Consider the following 23320-nt stretch of genomic DNA (forward strand, 5'->3'; position numbering starts at 1 on the left):
CACATCTCGTGAGAGTAAACTCATTATAACCCGGTGTTTTCGTGTTGTAGGTGATGGGAACAAGCCGCTGGTATAGTTAGTTCAAATTCGAAAAAAATCAATTTTGGTGAAAAATTCGATACGGGGGGGTATACCTGAAAAATGAAAAAACCCAAACTTGAAGGCCTATATCTCGGCTTCTATGGGAGCTATCGGGAAAATTCCAACGGTTTTGTCTTAGTTTCGTCCTTCTGAATCCAACGAGGCCATCCGCAAGGTCGTAGCTCCCATATTAGCTGAGATCTCGCATTTTTGTGGCCCATTTTTGGGCTCAAAAACAGGGTCGAAAATAGACTTATTTCCAAATTTTCAAAGAGCTATAATTCCACTTGTTCTGGTCGAATTTCGTTATAACCCGGTGTTTTCGTAATGTAGGTGATGGGAATAAGCCGCTGATAGGGGTTTCTATAGCTATTTTTGGGTTTAAAGAAAATCGATATTTCGCATTTTCAAAGTGCTATAATTCCCTTAGTTTTTCTCGAAACTCATTATAACCCGGTGTTTTCGTGTTGTAGGTGATGGGAACAAGCCGCTGGTATAGTTAGTTCAAATTCGAAAAAAATCAATTTTTGGTGAAAAATTCGATACGGGGGGGTATACCTGAAAAATGAAAAAACCCAAACTTTGAAAGCCTATATCTCGGCTTCTATGGGAGCTATCGGGAAAATTTCAACGGTTTTGTCTTAGTTTCGTCCTTCTGAATCCAACGAGGCCATCCGCAAGGTCGTACTCCCATATTAGCTGAGATCTCGCATTTTTGTGGCCCATTTTTGGGCTCAAAAACGGGGTCGAAAATTGACTTTTTTCCAAATTTTCAAAGAGCTATAATTCCACTTGTTCTGGTCGAATTTCGTTATAACCCGGTGTTTTCGTAATGTAGGTGATGGGAATAAGCCGCTGATAGGGGTTTCTATAGCTATTTTTGGGTTTAAAGATAATCGATTTTTCGCATTTTCAAAGTGCTATAATTCCCTTAGTTTTTCTCGAAACTCATTATAACCCGGTGTTTTCGTGTTGTAGGTGATGGGAACAAGCCGCTGGTATAGTTAGTTCAAATTCGAAAAAAATCAATTTTTGGTGAAAAATTCGATACGGGGGGGTATACCTGAAAAATGAAAAAAACCCAAACTTTGAAAGCCTATATCTCGGCTTCTATGGGAGCTATCGGGAAAATTTCAACGGTTTTGTCTTAGTTTCGTCCTTCTGAATCCAACGAGGCCATCCGCAAGGTCGTAGCTCCCATATTAACTGAGATCTTGCATTTTTGTGGCCCATTTTTGGGCTCAAAAACGGGGTGGAAAATTGACTTTTTTGCGAATTTTCAAAGAGCTATAATTCCACTTGTTCTGGTCGAATTCCGTTATAACCCGGACACATCTCGTGAGAGTGAAATAAGCCGCTGATAGGGGGTTTCTATAGCTATTTTTGGGTTTTAAAGAAAATCGATTTTTCGCATTTTCAAAGTGCTATAATTCCCTTAGTTTTTATCGAAATTCATTATAACCCAGTGTTTTCGTGTTGTAGGTGATGGGAACAAGCCGCTGGTATAGTTAATTCAAATTCGAAAAAAATCAATTTTTGGTGAAAAATTCGATACGGGGGGGGTATACCCGAAAAATGAAAAAACCCAAACTTTAAAGGCCTATATCTCGGCTTCTATGAAGAAGCTATCGGGAAAATTCCAACGGCTTTGTCTTAGTTTCGTTCTTCTGAATCCAACGAGGCCATCCGCAAGGTCGTAGCTCCCATATTAACTGAGATCTTGCATTTTTGTGGCCAATTTTTGGGCTCAAAAACGGGGTGGAAAATTGACTTTTTTGCGAATTTTCAAAGAGCTATAATTCCACTTGTTCTGGTCGAATTCCGTTATAACCCGGTGTTTTCGTAATGTAGGTGATGGAAATAAGCCGCTGATAGGGGTTTCTATAGCTATTTTTGGGTTTAAAGAAATCGATTTTTCGCATTTTCAAAGTGCTATAATTCCCTTAGTTTTTATCGAAATTCATTATAACCCAGTGTTTTCGTGTTGTAGGTGATGGGAACAAGCCGCTGGTATAGTTAATTCAAATTCGAAAAAAATCAATTTTTTGGTGAAAAATTCGATACGGGGGGGTATACCCGAAAAATGAAAAAACCCAAACTTTGAAGGCCTATATCTCGGCTTCTATGGGAGCTATCGGGAAAATTCCAAAGGCTTTATCTTAGTTTCGTCCTTCTGAATCCAACGAGGCCATCCGCAAGGTCGTAGCTCCCATATTAGCTGAGATCTCGCATTTTTGTGGCCCATTTTTTTGCTCAAAAACGGGGTAAAAATTGACTTTTTTCCGAATTTTCAAAGAGCCATAATTCCACTTGTTCTGGTTGAATTTCGTTATAACCCGGTGTTTTCGTAATGTAGGTGATGGAAATAAGCCACTGATAGGGGTTTCTATAGTTATTTTTGGTTTAAAGAAAATCGATTTTTCGCATTTTCAAAGTGCTATAATTCCCTTAGTTTTTATCGAAATTCATTATAACCCAGTGTTTTCGTGTTGTAGGTGATGGGAACAAGCCGCTGGTATAGTTAATTCAAATTCGAAAAAAAATCAATTTTTGGTTGAAAAATTCGATACGGGGGGGTATACCCGAAAAATGAAAAAACCCAAACTTTAAAGGCCTATATCTCGGCTTCTATGAGAGCTATCGGGAAAATTCCAACGGCTTTATCTTAGTTTCGTCCTTCTGAATCCAACGAGGCCATCCGCAAGGTCGTAGCTCCCATATTAGCTGAGATCTCGCATTTTTGTGGCCCATTTTTGGGCTCAAAAACAAGGTCGAAAATTGACTTTTTTCCGAATTTTCAAAGAGCTATAATTCCACTTGTTCTGGTCGAATTCCGTTATAACCCGGTGTTTTCGTAATGTAGGTGATGGAAATAAGCCGCTGATAGGGGTTTCTATAGCTATTTTTGGTTTAAAGAAAATCGATTTTTCGCATATTCAAAGTGCTATAATTCCCTTAGTTTTTATCGAAATTCATTATAACCCAGTGTTTTCGTGTTGTAGGTGATGGGAACAAGCCGCTGGTATAGTTAATTCAAATTCGAAAAAAATCAATTTTTGGTGAAAAATTCGATACGGGGGGGTATACCCGAAAAATGAAAAAAACCCAAACTTTAAAGGCCTATATCTCGGCTTCTATGAGAGCTATCGGGGAAAATTCCAACGGCTTTGTCTTAGTTTCGTTCTTCTGAATCCAACGAGGCCATCCGCAAGGTCGTAGCTCCCATATTAACTGAGATCTTGCATTTTTGTGGCCAATTTTTGGGCTCAAAAACGGGGTGGAAAATTGACTTTTTTGCGAATTTTCAAAGAGCTATAATTCCACTTGTTCTGGTCGAATTCCGTTATAACCCGGTGTTTTCGTAATGTAGGTGATGGAAATAAGCCGCTGATAGGGGTTTCTATAGCTATTTTTGGGTTTAAAGAAAATCGATTTTTCGCATTTTCAAAGTGCTATAATTCCCTTAGTTTTTATCGAAATTCATTATAACCCAGTGTTTTCGTGTTGTAGGTGATGGGAACAAGCCGCTGGTATAGTTAATTCAAATTCGAAAAAAATCAATTTTTTGGTGAAAAATTCGATACGGGGGGGTATACCCGAAAAATGAAAAAACCCAAACTTTGAAGGCCTATATCTCGGCTTCTATGGGAGCTATCGGGAAAATTCCAAAGGCTTTATCTTAGTTTCGTCCTTCTGAATCCAACGAGGCCATCCGCAAGGTCGTAGCTCCCATATTAGCTGAGATCTCGCATTTTTGTGGCCATTTTTTTGCTCAAAAACGGGGTAAAAATTGACTTTTTTCCGAATTTTCAAAGAGCCATAATTCCACTTGTTCTGGTTGAATTTCGTTATAACCCGGTGTTTTCGTAATGTAGGTGATGGAAATAAGCCACTGATAGGGGTTTCTATAGTTATTTTTGGGTTTAAAGAAAATCGATTTTTCGCATTTTCAAAGTGCTATAATTCCCTTAGTTTTTATCGAAATTCATTATAACCCAGTGTTTTCGTGTTGTAGGTGATGGGAACAAGCCGCTGGTATAGTTAATTCAAATTCGAAAAAAATCAATTTTTTGGTGAAAAATTCGATACGGGGGGGTATACCCGAAAAATGAAAAAACCCAAACTTTAAAGGCCTATATCTCGGCTTCTATGAGAGCTATCGGGAAAATTCCAACGGCTTTATCTTAGTTTCGTCCTTCTGAATCCAACGAGGCCATCCGCAAGGTCGTAGCTCCCATATTAGCTGAGATCTCGCATTTTTGTGGCCCATTTTTGGGGCTCAAAAACGGGGTAAAAAATTGACTTTTTTCCGAATTTTCAAAGAGCCATAATTCCACTTGTTCTGGTTGAATACACATCTCGTGAGAGTTGTTTTCGTAATGTTGGTGATGGAAATAAGCCATCTGATAGGGGTTTCTATAGTTATTTTTGGGTTTAAAGAAAATCGATTTTTCGCATTTTCAAAGTGCTATATTCCCTTAGTTTTTATCGAAATTCATTATAACCCAGTGTTTCGTGTTGTAGGTGATGGAACAAGCCGCTGGTATAGTTAATTCAAATTCGAAAAAAATCAATTTTTGGTGAAAAATTCGATGCGGGGGGTATACCCGAAAAATGAAAAAACCCAAACTTTGAAGGCCTATATCTCGGCTTCTATGGGAGCTATCGGGAAAATTCCAACGGCTTTGTCTTAGTTTCGTTCTTCTGAATCCAACGATGCCATCCGCAAGGTCGTAGCTCCCATATTAACTGAGATCTTGCATTTTTGTGGCCCATTTTTGGGCTCAAAAACGGGGTCGAAAATTGACTTTTTTGCGAATTTTCAAAGAGCTATAATTCCACTTGTTCTGGTCGAATTCCGTTATAACCCGGTGTTTTCGTAATGTAGGTGATGAGAATAAGTCGCTGATAGGGGTTTCTATAGCTATTTTTGGGTTTAAAGAAAATCGATTTTTCGCATTTTCAATGTGCTATAATTCCCTTAGTTTTTATCGAAATTCATTATACGACAGTGTTTTCGTGTTGTAGGTGATGGCAACAAGCCGCTGGTATAGTTAATTCAAATTCGAAAAAAATCAATTTTTGGTGAAAAATTCGATACGGGGGGGTATACCCGAAAAATGAAAAAACCCAAACTTTGAAGGCATATATCTCGGCTTCTATGGGAGCTATCGGGAAAATTCCAACGGCTTTGTCTTAGTTTCGTTCTTCTGAATCCAACGAGGCCATCCGCAAGGTCGTAGCTCCCATATTAGCTGAGATCTCGCATTTTTGTGGCCCATTTTTGGGCTCAAAAACGAGGTCGAAAATTGACTTTTTTGCGAATTTTCAAAGAGCTATAATTCCACTTGTTCTGGTCGAATTCCGTTATAACCCGGTGTTTTCGTAATGTAGGTGATGAGAATAAGTCGCTGATAGGGGTTTCTATAGCTATTTTTGGGTTTAAAGAAAATCGATTTTTCGCATTTTCAAAGTGCTATAATTCCTTTAGTTTTTATCGAAATTCATTATAACCCAGTGTTTTCGTGTTGTAGGTGATGGGAACAAGCCGCTGGTATAGTTAATTCAAATTCGAAAAAAATCAATTTTTGGTGAAAAATTCGATACGGGGGGGTATACCCGAAAAATGAAAAAACCCAAACTTTGAAGGCATATATCTCGGCTTCTATGGGAGCTATCGGGAAAATTCCAACGGCTTTGTCTTAGTTTCGTTCTTCTGAATCCAACGAGGCCATCCGCAAGGTCGTAGCTCCCATATTAGCTGAGATCTCGCATTTTTGTGGCCCATTTTTGGGCTCAAAAACGAGGTCGAAAATTGACTTTTTTGCGAATTTTCAAAGAGCTATAATTCCACTTGTTCTGGTCGAATTCCGTTATAACCCGGTGTTTTCGTAACGTAGGTGATGGAAATAAGCCGCTGATAGGGGTTTCTATAGCTATTTTTGGGTTTAAAGAAAATCGATTTTTCGCATTTTCAAAGTGCTATAATTCCCTTAGTTTTTATCGAAATTCATTATAACCCAGTGTTTTCGTGTTGTAGGTGATGAAAATAAGCCGCTGATAGGGGTTTCTATAGCTATTTTTGGGTTTAAAGAAAATCGATTTTTCGCATTTTCAAAGTGCTATAATTCCCTTAGTTTTTATCGAAATTCATTATAACCCAGTGTTTTCGTGTTGTAGGTGATGGGAACAAGCCGCTGGTATAGTTAATTCAAATTCGAAAAAAATCAATTTTTGGTGAAAAATTCGATACGGGGGGGTATACCCGAAAATTGAAAAAACCCAAACTTTGAAGGCCTATATCTCGGCTTCTATGGGAGCTATCGGTAAAATTCCAACGGCTTTGTCTTAGTTTCGTCCTTCTGAATCCAACGAGGCCATCCGCAAGGTCGTAGCTCCCATATTAGCTGAGATCTCGCATTTTTGTGGCCCATTTTTGGGCTCAAAAACGGGGTCGAAAATTGACTTTTTTCCGAATTTTCAAAGAGCCATAATTTCACTTGTTCTGGTCGAATTTCGTTATAACCCGGTCTTTTCGTAATGTAGGTGATGGAAATAAGCCGCTGATAGGGGTTTCTATAGCTATTTTTGGGTTTAAAGAAAATCGATTTTTCCCATTTTCAAAGTGCTATAATTCCCTTAGTTTTTATCGAAATTCATTATAACCCAGTGTTTTCGTGTTGTAGGTGATGGGAACAAGCCGCTGGTATAGATAATTCAAATTCGAAAAAAATCAATTTTTGGTGAAAAATTCGATACGGGGGGGTATACCCGAAAATTGAAAAAACCCAAACTTTGAAGGCCTATATCTCGGCTTCTATGGGAGCTATCGGTAAAATTCCAACGGCTTTGTCTTAGTTTCGTCCTTTTGAATCCAACGAGGCCATCCGCAAGGTCGTAGCTCCCATATTAGCTGAGATCTCGCATTTTTGTGGCCCATTTTTGGGCTCAAAAACGGAGTCGAAAATTGACTTTTTTGCGAATTTTCAAAGAGCTATAATTCCACTTGTTCTGGTCGAATTTCGTTATAACCCGGTCTTTTCGTAATGTAGGTGATGGAAATAAGCCGCTGATAGGGGTTTCTATAGCTATTTTTGGGTTTAAAGAAAATCGTTTTTTCGCATTTTCAAAGTTCTATAATTCCCTTAGTTTTTATCGAAATTCATTATAACCCAGTGTTTTCGTGTTGTAGGTGATGAAAATAAGCCGCTGATAGGGGTTTCTATAGCTATTTTTGGGTTTAAAGAAAATCGATTTTTCGCATTTTCAAAGTGCTATAATTCCCTTAGTTTTTATCGAAATTCATTATAACCCAGTGTTTTCGTGTTGTAGGTGATGGGAACAAGCCGCTGGTATAGTTAATTCAAATTCGAAAAAAATCAATTTTTGGTGAAAAATTCGATACGGGGGGGTATACCCGAAAATTGAAAAAACCCAAACTTTGAAGGCCTATATCTCGGCCTCTATGGGAGCTATCGGTAAAATTCCAACGGCTTTGTCTTAGTTTCGTCCTTTTGAATCCAACGAGGCCATCCGCAAGGTCGTAGCTCCCATATTAGCTGAGATCTCGCATTTTTGTGGCCCATTTTTGGGCTCAAAAACGGGGGTCGAAAATTGACTTTTTTGCGAATTTTCAAAGAGCTATAATTCCACTTGTTCTGGTCGAATTTCGTTATAACCCGGTCTTTTCGTAATGTAGGTGATGGAAATAAGCCGCTGATAGGGGTTTCTATAGCTATTTTTGGGTTTAAAGAAAATCGATTTTTCGCATTTTCAAAGTGCTATAATTCCCTTAGTTTTTATCGAAATTCATTATAACCCAGTGTTTTCGTGTTGTAGGTGATGGGAACAAGCCGCTGGTATAGTTAATTCAAATTCGAAAAAAATCAATTTTTGGTGAAAAATTCGATACGGGGGGGTATACCCGAAAAATGAAAAAACCCAAACTTTGAAGGCCTATATCTCGGCTTCTATGGGAGCTATCGGTAAAATTCCAACGGCTTTGTCTTAGTTTCGTCCTTCTGAATTCAACGAGGTGATCCGCAAGGTCGTAGCTCTCATATTAGCTGAGATCTCGCATTTTTGTGGCCCATTTTTGGGCTCAAAAACGGGGTCGAAAATTGACTTTTTTGCGAATTTTCAAAGAGCTATAATTCCACTTGTTCTGGTCGAATTCCGTTATAACTTGGTGTTTTCGTAATGAAGGTGATGAGAATAAGTCGCTGATAGGGGTTTCTATAGCTATTTTTGGGTTTAAAGAAAATCGATTTTTCGCATTTTCAAAGTGCTATAATTCCCTTAGTTTTTACCGAAATTCATTATAACCCAGTGTTTTCGTGTTGTAGGTGATGGGAACAAGCCGCTGGTATAGTTAATTCAAATTCGAAAAAAATCAATTTTTGGTGAAAAATTCGATACGGGGGGGTATACCCGAAAAATGAAAAACCCAAACTTTGAAGGCCTATATCTCGGCTTCTATGGGAGCTATCGGGAAAATTCCAACGGCTTTGTCTTAGTTTCGTTCTTCTGAATCCAACGAGGCCATCCGCAAGGTCGTAGCTCCCATATTAGCTGAGATCTCGCATTTTTGTTGCCCATTTTTGGGCTCAAAAACGGGGTCGAAAATTGACTTTTTTCCGAATTTTCAAAGAGCCATAATTCCACTTGTTCTGGTCGATTTTCGTTATAACCCGGTATTTTCGTAATGTAGGTGATGGAAATAAGCCGCTGATAGGGGTTTCTATAGCTATTTTTGGGTTTAAAGAAAATCGATTTTTCGCATTTTCAAAGTGCTATAATTCCCTTAGTTTTTATCGAAATTCATTATAACCCAGTGTTTTCATGTTGTAGGCGATGGGAACAAGCCGCTGGTATAGTTAATTCAAATTCGAAAAAAATCAATTTTTGGTGAAAAATTCGATACGGGGGGGTATACCCGAAAAATGAAAAAACCCAAACTTTGAAGGCCTATATCTCTGCTTCTATGGGAGCTATCGGGAAAATTCCAACGGCTTTGTCTTAGTTTCGTCCTTCTGAATCCAACGAGGCCATCCGCAAGGTCGTAGCTCCCATATTAGCTGAGATCTCGCATTTTTGTGGCCCATTTTTGGGCTCAAAAACGGGGTCGAAAATTGACTTTTTTCCGAATTTTCAAAGAGCCATAATTCCACTTGTTCTGGTCGAATTTCGTTATAACCCGGTGTTTTCGTAATGTAGGTGATGGAAATAAGCCGCTGATAGGGGTTTCTATAGCTATTTTTGGGTTTAAAGAAAATCAATTTTTTGCATTTTCAAAGTGCTATAATTCCCTTAGTTTTTATCGAAATTCATTATAACCCAGTGTTTTCGTGTTGTAGGTGATGGGAACAAGCCGCTGGTATAGTTAATTCAAATTCGAAAAAAATCAATTTTTGGTGAAAAATTCGATACGGGGGGGTATACCCGAAAAATGAAAAAACCCAAACTTTGAAGGCATATATCTCGGCTTCTATGGGAGCTATCGGGAAAATTCCAACGGCTTTGTCTTAGTTTCGTTCTTCTGAATCCAACGAGGCCATCCGCAAGGTCGTAGCTCCCATATTAGCTGAGATCTCGCATTTTTGTGGCCCATTTTTGGGCTCAAAAACGGGGTCGAAAATTGACTTTTTTCCGAATTTTCAAAGAGCCATAATTCCACTTGTTCTGGTCGAATTTCGTTATAACCCGGTGTTTTCGTAATGTAGGTGATGGAAATAAGCCGCTGATAGGGGTTTCTATAGCTATTTTTGGGTTTAAAGAAAATCGATTTTTCGCATTTTCAAAGTGCTATAATTCCCTTAGTTTTTATCGAAATTCATTATAACCCAGTGTTTTCGTGTTGTAGGTGATGGGAACAAGCCGCTGGTATAGTTAATTCAAATTCGAAAAAAATCAATTTTTGGTGAAAAATGCGATACGGGGGGGTATACCCGAAAAATGAAAAAACCCAAACTTTGAAGGCATATATCTCGGCTTCTATGGGAGCTATCGGGAAAATTCCAACGGCTTTGTCTTAGTTTCGTTCTTCTGAATCCAACGAGGCCATCCGCAAGGTCCTAGCTCCCATATTAGCTGAGATCTCGCATTTTTGTGGCCCATTTTTGGGCTCAAAAACGGGGTCGAAAATTGACTTTTTTCCGAATTTTCAAAGAACCATAATTCCACTTGTTCTGGTCGAATTTCGTTATAACCCGGTGTTTTCGTAATGTAGGTGATGGAAATAAGCCGCTGATAGGGGTTTCTATAGCTATTTTTGGGTTTAAAGAAAATCGATTTTTCGCATTTTCAAAGTGCTATAATTCCCTTAGTTTTTATCGAAATTCATTATAACCCAGTGTTTTCGTGTTGTAGGTGATGGGAACAAGCCGCTGGTATAGTTAATTCAAATTCGAAAAAAATCAATTTTTGGTGAAAAATTCGATACGGGGGGGTATACCCGAAAAATGAAAAAACCCAAACTTTGAAGGCATATATCTCGGCTTCTATGGGAGCTATCGGGAAAATTCCAACGGCTTTGTCTTAGTTTCGTTCTTCTGAATCCAACGAGGCCATCCGCAAGGTCGTAGCTCCCATATTAGCTGAGTTCTCGCATTTTTGTGGCCCATTTTTGGGCTCAAAAACGGGGTCGAAAATTGACTTTCTTGCGAATTTTCAAAGAGCTATAATTCCACTTGTTCTGGTCGAATTCCATTATAACCCGGTGTTTTCGTAATGTAGGTGATGAGAATAAGTCGCTGATAGGGGTTTCTATAGCTATTTTTGGGTTTAAAGAAAATCGATTTTTCGCATTTTCAAAGTGCTATAATTCCCTTAGTTTTTATCGAAATTCATTATAACCCGGTCTTTTCGTAATGTAGGTGATGGAAATAAGCCGCTGATAGGGGTTTCTATAGCTATTTTTGGGTTTAAAGAAAATCGATTTTTCGCATTTTCAAAGTGCTATAATTCCCTTAGTTTTTATCGAAATTCATTATAACCCAGTGTTTTCGTGTTGTAGGTGATGGGAACAAGCCGCTGGTATAGTTAATTCAAATTCGAAAAAAATCAATTTTTGGTGAAAAATTCGATACGGGGGGGTATACCCGAAAAATGAAAAAACCCAAACTTTGAAGGCATATATCTCGGCTTCTATGGGAGCTATCGGGAAAATTCCAACGGCTTTGTCTTAGTTTCGTTCTTCTGAATCCAACGAGGCCATCCGCAAGGTCGTAGCTCCCATATTAGCTGAGTTCTCGCATTTTTGTGGCCCATTTTTGGGCTCAAAAACGGGGTCGAAAATTGACTTTCTTGCGAATTTTCAAAGAGCTATAATTCCACTTGTTCTGGTCGAATTCCATTATAACCCGGTGTTTTCGTAATGTAGGTGATGAGAATAAGTCGCTGATAGGGGTTTCTATAGCTATTTTTGGGTTTAAAGAAAATCGATTTTTCGCATTTTCAAAGTGCTATAATTCCCTTAGTTTTTATCGAAATTCATTATAACCCGGTCTTTTCGTAATGTAGGTGATGGAAATAAGCCGCTGCTAGGGGTTTCTATAGCTATTTTTGGGTTTAAAGAAAATCGATTTTTCGCATTTTCAAAGTGCTATAATTCCCTTAGTTTTTATCGAAATTCATTATAACCCAGTGTTTTCGTGTTGTAGGTGATGGGAACAAGCCGCTGGTATAGTTAATTCAAATTCGAAAAAAAATCAATTTTTGGTGAAAAATTCGATACGGGGGGGTATACTCGAAAAATGAAAAAACCCAAACTTTGAAGGCATATATCTCGGCTTCTATGGGAGCTATCGGGAAAATTCCAACGGCTTTGTCTTAGTTTCGTTCTTCTGAATCCAACGAGGCCATCCGCAAGGTCGTAGCTCCCATATTAGCTGAGATCTCGCATTTTTGTGGCCCATTTTTGGGCTCAAAAACGAGGTCGAAAATTGACTTTTTTGCGAATTTTCAAAGAGCTATAATTCCACTTGTTCTGGTCGAATTCCGTTATAAACCCGGTGTTTTCGTAATGTAGGTGATGGGAACAAGCCGCTGGTATAGTTAATTCAAATTCGAAAAAAATCAATTTTTGGTGAAAAATTCGATACGGGGGGGTATACTCGAAAAATGAAAAAACCTAAATTTTGAAGGCCTATATCTCGGCTTCTATGGGAGCTATCGGGAAAATTCCAACGGCTTTGTCTTAGTTTCGTTCTTCTGAATCCAGCGAGGCCATCCGCAAGGTCGCAGCTCTTATATTAGCTGAGATCTCGCATTTTTGGGCTCAAAAACGGGGTCGAAAATTGACTTTTTTGCGAATTTTCAAAGAGCTATAATTCCACTTGTTCTGGTCGAATTCCGTTATAACCCGGTGTTTTCGTAATGTAGGTGATGGAAATAAGCCGCTGATAGGGGTTTCTATAGCTATTTTTGGGTTTAAAGAAAATCGATTTTTCGCATTTTCAAAGTGCTATAATTCCCTTAGTTTTTATCGAAATTCATTATAACCCAGTGTTTTCGTGTTGTAGGTGATGGGAACAAGCCGCTGGTATAGTTAATTCAATTTCGAAAAAAATCAATTTTTGGTGAAAAATTCGATACGGGGGGTATACCCGAAAAATGAAAAAACCCAAACTTTGAAGGCCTATATCTCGGCTTCTATGGGAGCTATCGGGAAAATTCCAACGGCTTTGTCTTAGTTTCGTTCTTCTGAATCCAACGAGGCCATCCGCAAGGTCGTAGCTCCCATATTAGCTGAGATCTCGCATTTTTGTGGCCCATTTTTGGGCTCAAAAACGGGGTCGAAAATTGACTTTTTTGCGAATTTTCAAAGAGCTACAATTCCACTTGTTTTGGTCGAATTCCGTTATAACCCGGTGTTTTCGTAATGTAGGTGATGAGAATAAGTCGCTGATAGGGTTTCTATAGCTATTTTTGGGTTTAAAGAAAATCGATTTTTCGCATTTTCAAAGTGCTATAATTCCCTTAGTTTTTATCGAAATTCATTATAACCCAGTGTTTTCGTGTTGTAGGTGATGGGAACAAGCCGCTGGTATAGTTAATTCAATTTCGAAAAAAAATCAATTTTTGGTGAAAAATTCGATACGGGGGGTATACCCGAAAAAATGAAAAAACCCAAACTTTGAAGGCCTATATCTCGGCTTCTATGGGAGCTATCGGGAAAATTCCAACGGCTTTGTCTTAGTTTCGTTCTTCTGAATCCAACGAGGCCATCCGCAAGGTCGTAGCTCCCATATTAGCTGAGATCTCGCATTTTTGTGGCCCATTTTTGGGCTCAAAAACGGGGTCGAAAATTGACTTTTTTCCGAATTTTCAAAGAGCCATAATTCCACTTGTTCTGGTCGAATTTCGTTATAAACCGGTGTTTTCGTAATGTAGGTGATGGAAATAAGCCGCTGATAGGGGTTTCTATAGCTATTTTTGGGTTTAAAGGAAATCGGTTTTTCGCATTTTCAAAGTGCTATAATTCCCTTAGTTTTTATCGAAATTCATTATAACCCAGTGTTTCGTGTTGTAGGTGATGGGAACAAGCCGCTGGTATAGTTAATTCAAATTCGAAAAAAATCAATTTTTGGTGAAAAATTCGATACAGGGGGGTATACCCGAAAAATGAAAAAACCCAAACTTTGAAGGCCTATATCTCGGCTTCTATGGGAGCTATCGGGAAAATTCCAACGGTTTTGTCTTAGTTTCGCCCTTCTGAATCCAACGAGGCCATCCGCAAGGTCGTAGCTCCCATATTAACTGAGATCTCGCATTTTTGTGGCCCATTTTTGGGCTCAAAAACGGGGGGTCGAAAATTGACTTTTTTGCGAATTTTCAAAGAGCTACAATTCACTTGTTCTGGTCGAATTCCGTTATAACCCGGTGTTTTCGTAATGTAGGTGATGGAAATAAGCCGCTAATAGGGGTTTCTATAGCTATTTTTGGGTTTAAAGAAAATCGATTTTTCGCATTTTCAAAGTGCTATAATTCCCTTAGTTTTTATCGAAATTCATTATAACCCAGTGTTTTCGTGTTGTAGGTGATGGGAACAAGCCGCTGGTATAGTTAATTCAAATTCGAAAAAAATCAATTTTTTGGTGAAAAATTCGATACGGGGGGGTATACCCGAAAAATGAAAAAACCCCAAACTTTGAAGGCATATATCTCGGCTTCTATGGGAGCTATCGGGAAAATTCCAACGGCTTTATCTTAGTTTCGTTCTTCTGAATCCAACGAGGCCATCCGCAAGGTCGTAGCTCCCATATTAGCTGAGTTCTCGCATTTTTGTGGCCCATTTTTGGGCTCAAAAACGGGGGTCGAAAATTGACTTTCTTGCGAATTTTCAAAGAGCTATAATTCCACTTGTTCTGGTCGAATTCCATTATAACCCGTGTTTTCGTAATGTAGGTGATGAGAATAAGTCGCTGATAGGGGTTTCTATAGCTATTTTTGGGTTTAAAGAAAATCGATTTTTCGCATTTTCAAAGTGCTATAATTCCCTTAGTTTTTATCGAAATTCATTATAACCCAGTGTTTTCGTGTTGTAGGTGATGGGAACAAGCCGCTGGTATAGTTAATTCAAATTCGAAAAAAAATCAATTTTTGGTGAAAAATTCGATACGGGGGGTATACTCGAAAAATGAAAAAACCTAAATTTTGAAGGCCTATATCTCGGCTTCTATGGGAGCTATCGGGAAAATTCCAACGGCTTTGTCTTAGTTTCGTTCTTCTGATTCCAACGAGGCCATCCGCAAGGTCGTAGCTCCCATATTAGCTGAGATATCGCATTTTTGTGGCCCATTTTTGGGCTCAAAAACGGGGTCGAAAATTGACTTTTTTGCGAATTTTCAAAGAGCTATAATTCCACTTGTTCTGTCGAATTCCGTTATAACCCGGTGTTTTCGTTATGTAGGTGATGAGAATAGTCGCTGATAGGGGTTTCTATAGCTATTTTTGGTTTAAAGAAAATCGATTTTTCGCATTTTCAAAGTGCTATAATTCCCCTTAGTTTTTATCGAAATTCATTATAACCCAGTGTTTTTCGTGTTGTAGGTGATGGGAACAAGCCGCTGGTATAGTTAATTCAAATTCGAAAAAAATCAATTTTTTGGTGAAAAATTCTATACGGGGGGGTATACCCCGAAAAATGAAAAAACCCAAACTTTGAAGGCCTATATCTCGGCTTCTATGGGAGCTATCGGGAAAATTCCAACGGTTTTGTCTTAGTTTCATTCTTTCTGAATCCAACGAGGCCATCCGCAAGGTCGTAGCTCCCATATTAACTGAGATCTTGCATTTTTGTGGCCCATTTTTGGGCTCAAAAAACGGGGTCGAAAATTGACTTTTCTGCGAATTTTCAAAGAGCTATAATTCCACTTGTTTTGGTCGAATTCCGTTATAACCTGGTGTTTTCGTAATGTAGGTGATGGAAATAAGCCGCTGATAGGGATTTCTATAGCTATTTTTGGGTTTAAAGAAAATCGATTTTTCGCATTTTCAAAGTGCTATAATTCCCTTAGTTTTTATCGAAATTCATTATAACCCAGTGTTTTCGTGTTGTAGGTGATGGGAACAAGCCGCTGGCATAGTTAATTCAAATTCGAAAAAAATCAATTTTTGGTGAAAAATTCGATACGGGGGGGTATACTCGAAAAATGAAAAAACCCGAACTTTGAAGGTCTATATCTCGGCTTCTATGGGAGCTATCGGGAAAATTCCAACGGCTTTGTCTTAGTTTCGTTCTTCTGAATCCAACGAGGCCATCCGCAAGGTCGTAGCTCCCATATTAACTGAGATCTTGCATTTTTGTGGCCCATTTTTGGGCTCAAAAACGGGGTCGAAAATTGACTTTTTTGCGAATTTTCAAAGAGCTATAATTCCACTTGTTCTGGTCGAATTCCGTTATAACCCGGTGTTTTCGTTATGTAGGTGATGAGAATAAGTCGCTGATAGGGGTTTCTATAGCTATTTTTGGGTTTAAAGAAAATCGATTTTTCGCATTTTCAAAGTGCTATAATTCCCTTAGTTTTTATCGAAATTCATTATAACCCAGTGTTTTCGTGTTGTAGGTGATGGGAACAAGCCGCTGGTATAGTTAATTCAAATTCGAAAAAAATCAATTTTTGGTGAAAAATTCGATACGGGGGGGTATACCCGAAAAATGAAATAACCCACATTTTGAAGGCCTATATCTCGGCTTCTATAGGAGCTATCGGGAAAATTCCAACGGCTTTGTCTTAGTTTCGTTCTTCTAAATCCAACGAGGCAATCCGCAAGGTCGTAGCTCCCATACTAGCTGAGATCTCGCATTTTTGTGGCCCATTTTTGGGCTCAAAAACGGGGTCGAAAATTGACTTTTTTGCGAATTTTCAAAGAGCTATAATTCCACTTGTTCTGGTCGAATTCCGTTATAACCCGGTGTTTTCGTAATGTAGGTGATAAGAATAAGTCGCTGGTAGGGGTTTCTATAGCTATTTTTGAAGGTTTATATCTCGGCTTCTATGGGAGCTATCGGGAAAATTCCAACGGGTTTGTCTTAGTTTCGTTCTTCTGAATCCAACGAGGCCATTCGCAAGGTCGTAGCTTCCATATTAGCTGAGATCTCGCATTTTTGTGGCCCATTTTTGGGCTCAAAAACGGGGTCGAAAATTGACTTTTTTCCGAATTTTCAAAGAGCCATAATTCCACTTGTTCTGGTCGAATTTCGTTATAACCCGGTGTTTTCGTAATGTAGGTGTTGGGAACAAGCCGCTGGTATAGTTAATTCAAATTCGAAAAAAATCAATTTTTGATGAAAAAATTCGATACGGGGGGGTATACCCGAGAAATGAAAAATTCAAAACTTTGAAGGTCGATGTCTCGGCTTCTATGGGAGCCATGGGGAAAATTCCAACGGTTTTGTCTTAGTTTCGTCGGTCTAAATCCAACGAGACCATTCGCAAAGTCTTACCTTTTACGATAGCCGAGATATGGCATTTTTGATGCCCGTTTTTGGCCTCCCGGTTTTTTCGTAATCTAGGTGACCCAAATAAGACGCTGGTATACTTAGTTTGATTTTGAAAAAAAATTTTGGTGAAAAAATTTGATACGGGGGAGTATATTAAGTTAAACTGAAGTTAGTTCCAAAAATAGGACAAAATTTTAAAAAATGATTCGGGGAAAAAAAAAATTGTTTTTTAAATTATCTTGAAAATTTGTTTTCTTATAGATTTCGACCCGTACATTACGAAAATGCTATTCATTTTTTCCAAAAAAAATATCTTATATTTTTTTTGACCTCAGAGTTACAAAAATAGGACATATACAGGTAGCCATATTTTTTGTTTCTTAACTAGTTGAATGAAGCCGAGTTTAAAGATAACTTATTTGGAGAAAATGAATAGCATTTTCGTATTTTACGGGTCGAAATCTATAAGAAAACAAATTTTTAAAAAGATTTGAGAGAATTTTTTTTTCTTCGAACTTTGAAAATTAAAAAAAAAATGATTCAGGGAAAAAAATTTGTTTTTTAAATCTTCTTGAAAATTTGTTTTCTTATAGATTTGGACCCGTACATTACGAAAATGCTATTTATTTATTCCAGATCATTTTTAATTTGAAAATTTACATTCTTTGATATCAAAAAGTTATGCTTCTCAGTATTTTCCTTCTCATTAATAACAGGAGAGACATGTTGACTATATAAATAGTTAACATGGTAAAAATTAGTGATATCTAATTTTATGACAGTCGCGATTGTGAACCTTATTAACTGTTGCCAGTGCCAAGGAGTGCATATTTCTATAATTGGTTGCTTTTTTAAAGTTCTTTTAGTAAGAGCGTGCACGTCATCAGCTTCTATGATTTATAAGTAAAAAATTGTTTTCGACATTTTTTAAGTTTGGACAGCTTCGAGTTATAGAAGCTTTGATTATTTGAGAGGGGTAGAAAGACATTTTTAAAGATCTAACACTATAACCTTAATTCCGTCATTTGAATTCTTGCTTCGTTTTTTGTCATTTTTCTGTATCGCAAATCTGCTCCCTTCAAATGATTTTCATATTCCTGATGGATAATTAGTTTTTCACAACGTTCAGAATCTTTAATCTTAGGATAAAGCTATCGCATGAATATTTTAAACGACAAATTAAACAGAACTGTCTGTCAAGTGACACCCAACGGTGACGCGGCTCCTTATATACTCGGCTGACCATGATTCCGGAAGATTCGCTAACCCTCCACGCGTCTCAGAGACGCCGTGCGGTGTGCCACTTGTGTCATTCCGGAATCATGGAGAACAGCTGATATTCTAGGCGTTTCTAATATTCTTACATTAGTTCTTTTTTAAAAAATCGTATGCATAACCAATTTTATACTTTATGTGATACATGAAATTTTTAACAATTTTTTTGCTGTACAAATCGGAAGATTTTTAACCAAATCGTAGAAATTTCTTAGAGGATCCATAACAAACTTTTTTTACAAAGTAATTGCGCAGGCTAGGAAATTCATTGTGCAGTGGTATTGGATTTCGAACAGATCTGATCACATTAAGAGTTTTAAACTCTTCATGGTTAAATTTTAGTTTGTAAAATTTAGTGCTGGCATGATCAGCTTTAACTTGATAATTTACAACGTTAGATATTAAAACTCTTGCTTTTCAGTAAATAAAATAGACAGACTAATATCAAAAGCTATTAGAAGAGACATCAGGTTATATAATCACTGACAAATCCAACTAACAATAGAAAACAAGAAAAGCATTAAAGTACCGTAAAATAGGGTTACTTGGGACAAATTCACTTTCATTTTTTCAATAATATAGTAATTTATCAGAGTTTGTAGGGAGGAAAAGCGATCATCCCTTCGTAAAAAAATTCTTTCATATGAACTTAAACAATATAGCACCATAAATGACTCCTAATGTAAGAATATTTGTCAAAAAATATATTTATATTTACTGTCCCAAGTAACCCCGCATTGGGGCTAACCGAAAACGCATGTTAAACTACTCAGTGGTTACTTGGGACAGTAGAAATATTAACATAATAGACCAGCAACATCTTGTGTTAATTTTTTTTGCTTATATAATTATTTAGAGGAGAGGAAACCCTGAGTTGATACGAATTTTATAAATTCATTTATTTATTTATTACAAAAATGCATATCTAGGCACTTGTATAAAAAAAATGGTAGGTACTTGTAACATAGCTCTACGATTTGTATCGTAATTAGCAAAAAGGAACTAAAAAAATAAATTCAAAATCACAGCCTTTCGATTTGTATCGCAAGGAACAATAGAACGATAAAAAAATGTTCTCTAAACACAAAAAATATCACAAGAACAAAAAAAACTTTCTGTAAACCGAGAAAAATGGACCATTATTTGAGTTCTCCTTATTGTAACCAATCTGTATTTTCTAATTCATTAAATGTATGGCGGCCTCTAGTAATGCTCACGTTCGTTGCTTTGAGCAATCTTACAATTTTATCCTCTGGGACATCAAACTCATCGGCTAAATGTGGGAACACAGAATTGAAAACAAAAGTTTGTTATTTTTTGAAGATTTTCTCATAAAACTGCAAAAATATGATTTATGTCCGTCCGTCTTATCTCGTAGTTCAACTAATGTCATGTTTTCCTCTATATTACTTTGGTCAAAATCTTCTCGGTTTTCGTTTATATCCACATTGTCAAAATCTTCCCAATTTTCCTCCATATCCACATCGTCAAAGTCTCTCTGGCCAACTAAGGATTCGGAATCGTGCAATGAAAACTGTTCGTCGTTCCCACTGCTCTCATCTCCACTAGAACTGCTATTGCTAGAGCAAGCTACACTTAGTCCTGGTTGAACTTTTAATTTCTTTTTCTGTTTCTTTTCTGGGTTTTGGTTTATCCTTCTTTGCGATAGCATATCAGTAAAAGTTTCTGACCATAAAGTGCTTGTTCTACCATCAGCACTTGGTTCTTTTCGAGGGATACGTTTCAATACCTGCTTCTCATCAAGAGGGAAAATACCTGTTGCCCTAAATCCACTTATTACATTTTCCTCGATAGTTATGTTAAGCTTCTCTAGTGTCTCTGCTAATAAACTGGGAAACGTATCTTTTGGAATACACCCAAGTCTTCAATGGTCGAAACACAGCAACATCTAGGGGTTGACAAATATGTGTACTGTTTGGTGGGAGTAACACAAAACGAATATTAAATGCTTTGCAGAGGTTTATCACATTTATAGATAAATGTGAAGCTAAGTTGTCGCCGATTAACATTTTTCGAACATCCCTGTCATATTTTTGAAAGTATTTTAGAGCAATCTTGCTGAACCAATCTTCAAAAATCCGTAAAACCAACCACTCTTCGATCGGTTATACCTGGTTCCTCTTAGACCTCCTTGCCGCCAAATGTTCAGCTTTGTAAACGACATAGCATGGTAAGAGCTTTCCGGATGCGGTCCCTGCAAACATTAAGGAGGTGCTGCTTTTGCTAGAGTCCAATATTTTTTCGGGACGTTTACAGCCTCGCCTAGGGTTTCACGAGATTCTCGAAATTCGAGATTTCGAGAAAGACGAGATCCAGACGAGACGAGACTGAGGTTGTTTTTTCGAGACGAGATCGAGAAAATCACTTCGAGATTTTTCGAGGTCGAAAAATTTTTTCGAGATTTCTCGATCTCGAAAGACTGTAGATGCTGCAATAAGTCAACAGCCTTTAAAAGGTTAGAAGAATGAAAATGAAAAACTATGTTGGGAAATAAATTTAATTTATTTTAAACATAAGAAAATTTACAAAGCAAAAGAAACATAACAAAGATAAAAACTTAAATAATTTTATATTTTTAAAGGAAAAAAACTTCTAAACTAAAACATAAATTCTAAACATTTAAAAATGAATAAAACATAAAATAAAGATCAATAAAAATACGAAAAGTATAGATAACAAAATTATTGCTTATGCGCTCATAAATACATATATCTTTGTTGCATAGCCAAGAATTTAAACATAGTAAAAATTGAGCCGATTCCCCAGTCAATCGGCTTCGTTCTTTTCTAATTGCCAGTGTTGCCCTTAAGAACAGTCTTTCTGCAGGAACTGAAGTGGCTTGTATACCTAAAAAATCACAAGCCATTTTCGATAAATTTGGATAAATGGCTTCGTTCTTTCTCCACCACTCTTCAGCTCTATTAGATAAACAATATTCATCAATTTCTTTTCTCCAGTTCTCTTTGTCGCCATTGCTTTTTCCAAACAAACTTTGCAGATTAAGGTCATCAGGATTGTCATCAATATCATCGGTGAAAGGTTGAGATGCTAAAGGAATATCAAGATTAGAACTAACGTAATACATTTCTTCATACAAGTTTTCGAATTTAGTTATGACTTCTTGTTTTAAGTTTTTTCCCCAGTTCGTAAAGTTAAATGTCTCATTAATAGTGTTTGACGATTTTATCCCTTGCTGCTTGAAGAGCTTCTATAACTTTTTCGTCGGTTGTATTCCTATTTGGACAATTATTCAGTTCAAAAGCCCAGGTTTCCAATTTATCTAGAAGCATATTAACTCCTAAGACGACCATAGGTAAAGTGCAGTATTTTTCGCCTTGAAATGGATCAATAATGTCTTAAAAACTTTTAAATTGCCATATGCGCAAAAACGCGCCGCTGCGCCGCCGCCGCACATAGGGGTATTTCATTAATCTATGCGACCAAAATTATTTTTTTGTTTTTATCTATGCCAAAGGATATTTTAAAGTAAATACCATCTTATTTTAATAAGTCAAGTATATTTAATATAAAAAAAATTAATAATAATAAAATTAATAATGATAAAAAAACTAACATTCGTCAAATAATATCATCTTCGCTGTCTGATGGATCTGCAGTAGTTACGCTGTCTGGAGGACTGGCAGGCATCAGAAGTGTTATCGTTTCTGGTAGAAAAGATCCCAATTTTCTTCTGTTTACTTTCCTTATGCCACTTAATACCGGATCGGAACTTAAAAGAAGCCGATTAAAAATGTCCCTGTTGCAGTCCTTCCTGGAGAATTTTCGGGCAAAATCTTGACGGTATGCTCGGAAATGTTTATTTCGGGCTTCTGCAGCCTCTTCGGAGAGCTGTCCAATGGGCAATAATGCATTTTTTATTATAACTGCACCATGAATAAGTACTTTATGCATAGTTGGACTCATTGGGTGCCAAGGGTACAAACTAACATATAACCTAGCAGTTTCCAGTGCATATATGTTGTATTTTTCATGATTAATTATATAACCACTTGAAATTACTTCCAAAATTACTTTTAGTCTATAGATTAGCTCATAGCTAATGCCAGTTATTTCTGATGACAGTTTTGGGTCCTCGAAAAACCTCCTGCTCGTGTTGCCGTCATTTGTATTGCCGAAATTAGCCTTTGGCATATCCACTAAGAGTCCAGTTTCTCGGCGAAATCTTTCCTGAATTCCCAGCTTTCTCTCCTTTTCCATACTTTTTTCTGTCTTTCGTTCTCTGTATTTTTTCACCGGCAATTTATATGCCAAGTGGAGGATAGTTTCGAAAAAGCGAATTCTCGCATGTAAAATTGAGAGTCCAAACTCTAAAGCTTCAGAACAGACTGCCTTTCTAGATTTAACTGGTTAAATCCTTTGGGGGTTGCACCACATATATAGCACTTGCTGGTTGATTTAGTGCCTGTAGCTGCATTGCAGACCTTTCCATCCACCATTGTCATGATAAAGACATGCCTAACTAACAATTCTTTTTCTTGTAAATTAAGACGTGTTGGTTGAAGTCCCTGTATAGACTTATTTATATACTCAATTTCTTCCTGCGTAACATCTGTACTTTCTTTTACGAATCGAAACCTTATTGGTCTACAGTACCTGGGAGATGAGGGAGTAGGATTTTCCCAGACTATATTTTTACCTGTTTTACCACAAACTAGTCTTAGAGGTACAAAACAGCTTTGAAATCTGTTAGCGTCTGAGTCGGCGTCATTTTCAAATTTTTGTTTGAATTGACATTGTTGTGAGCCATCACAGCCCCATTTGCAAATAACCTTTAAACTGTCTTTTTCTTCCTCTCTCAGCGTTATTAGGACTTCGTTCAGGTAGGTAGATAAACGCATTACGGTGAGATCAACCAAAGCTTGCAAATTACTTTCGGCACTGGTATTGGTTACGTTGCATTCTTCTGTTGGTGGGTAACATTTTTGTTTTTCTTTTTGTATAAGACTGTAACAAGGAAAAAACTTTTTGTTCGTATTT

The 23320-nt window shown here is 37.4% G+C and overlaps 1 long non-coding RNA gene across 5 annotated transcripts in view; it reads left to right on the plus strand.

Moving 5' to 3' along the window:
• The window catches only part of LOC126740338 (uncharacterized), an 18555-nt gene extending 11514 nt beyond the window's left edge, over positions 1-7041 (plus strand). For all 5 annotated transcript variants that reach the window (XR_007661873.1, XR_007661871.1, XR_007661869.1 and 2 more), the window contains 2 exons: positions 415-762; positions 6976-7041. This is a non-coding gene — a long non-coding RNA (uncharacterized LOC126740338). The remainder of the gene's footprint in view (positions 1-414; positions 763-6975) is intronic.
• Positions 7042-23320: the final 16279 nt, after the last annotated feature.

Source organism: Anthonomus grandis, chromosome 1, assembly GCF_022605725.1.
Source record: "Anthonomus grandis grandis chromosome 1, icAntGran1.3, whole genome shotgun sequence".
NCBI lineage: Eukaryota > Metazoa > Arthropoda > Insecta > Coleoptera > Curculionidae > Anthonomus > Anthonomus grandis.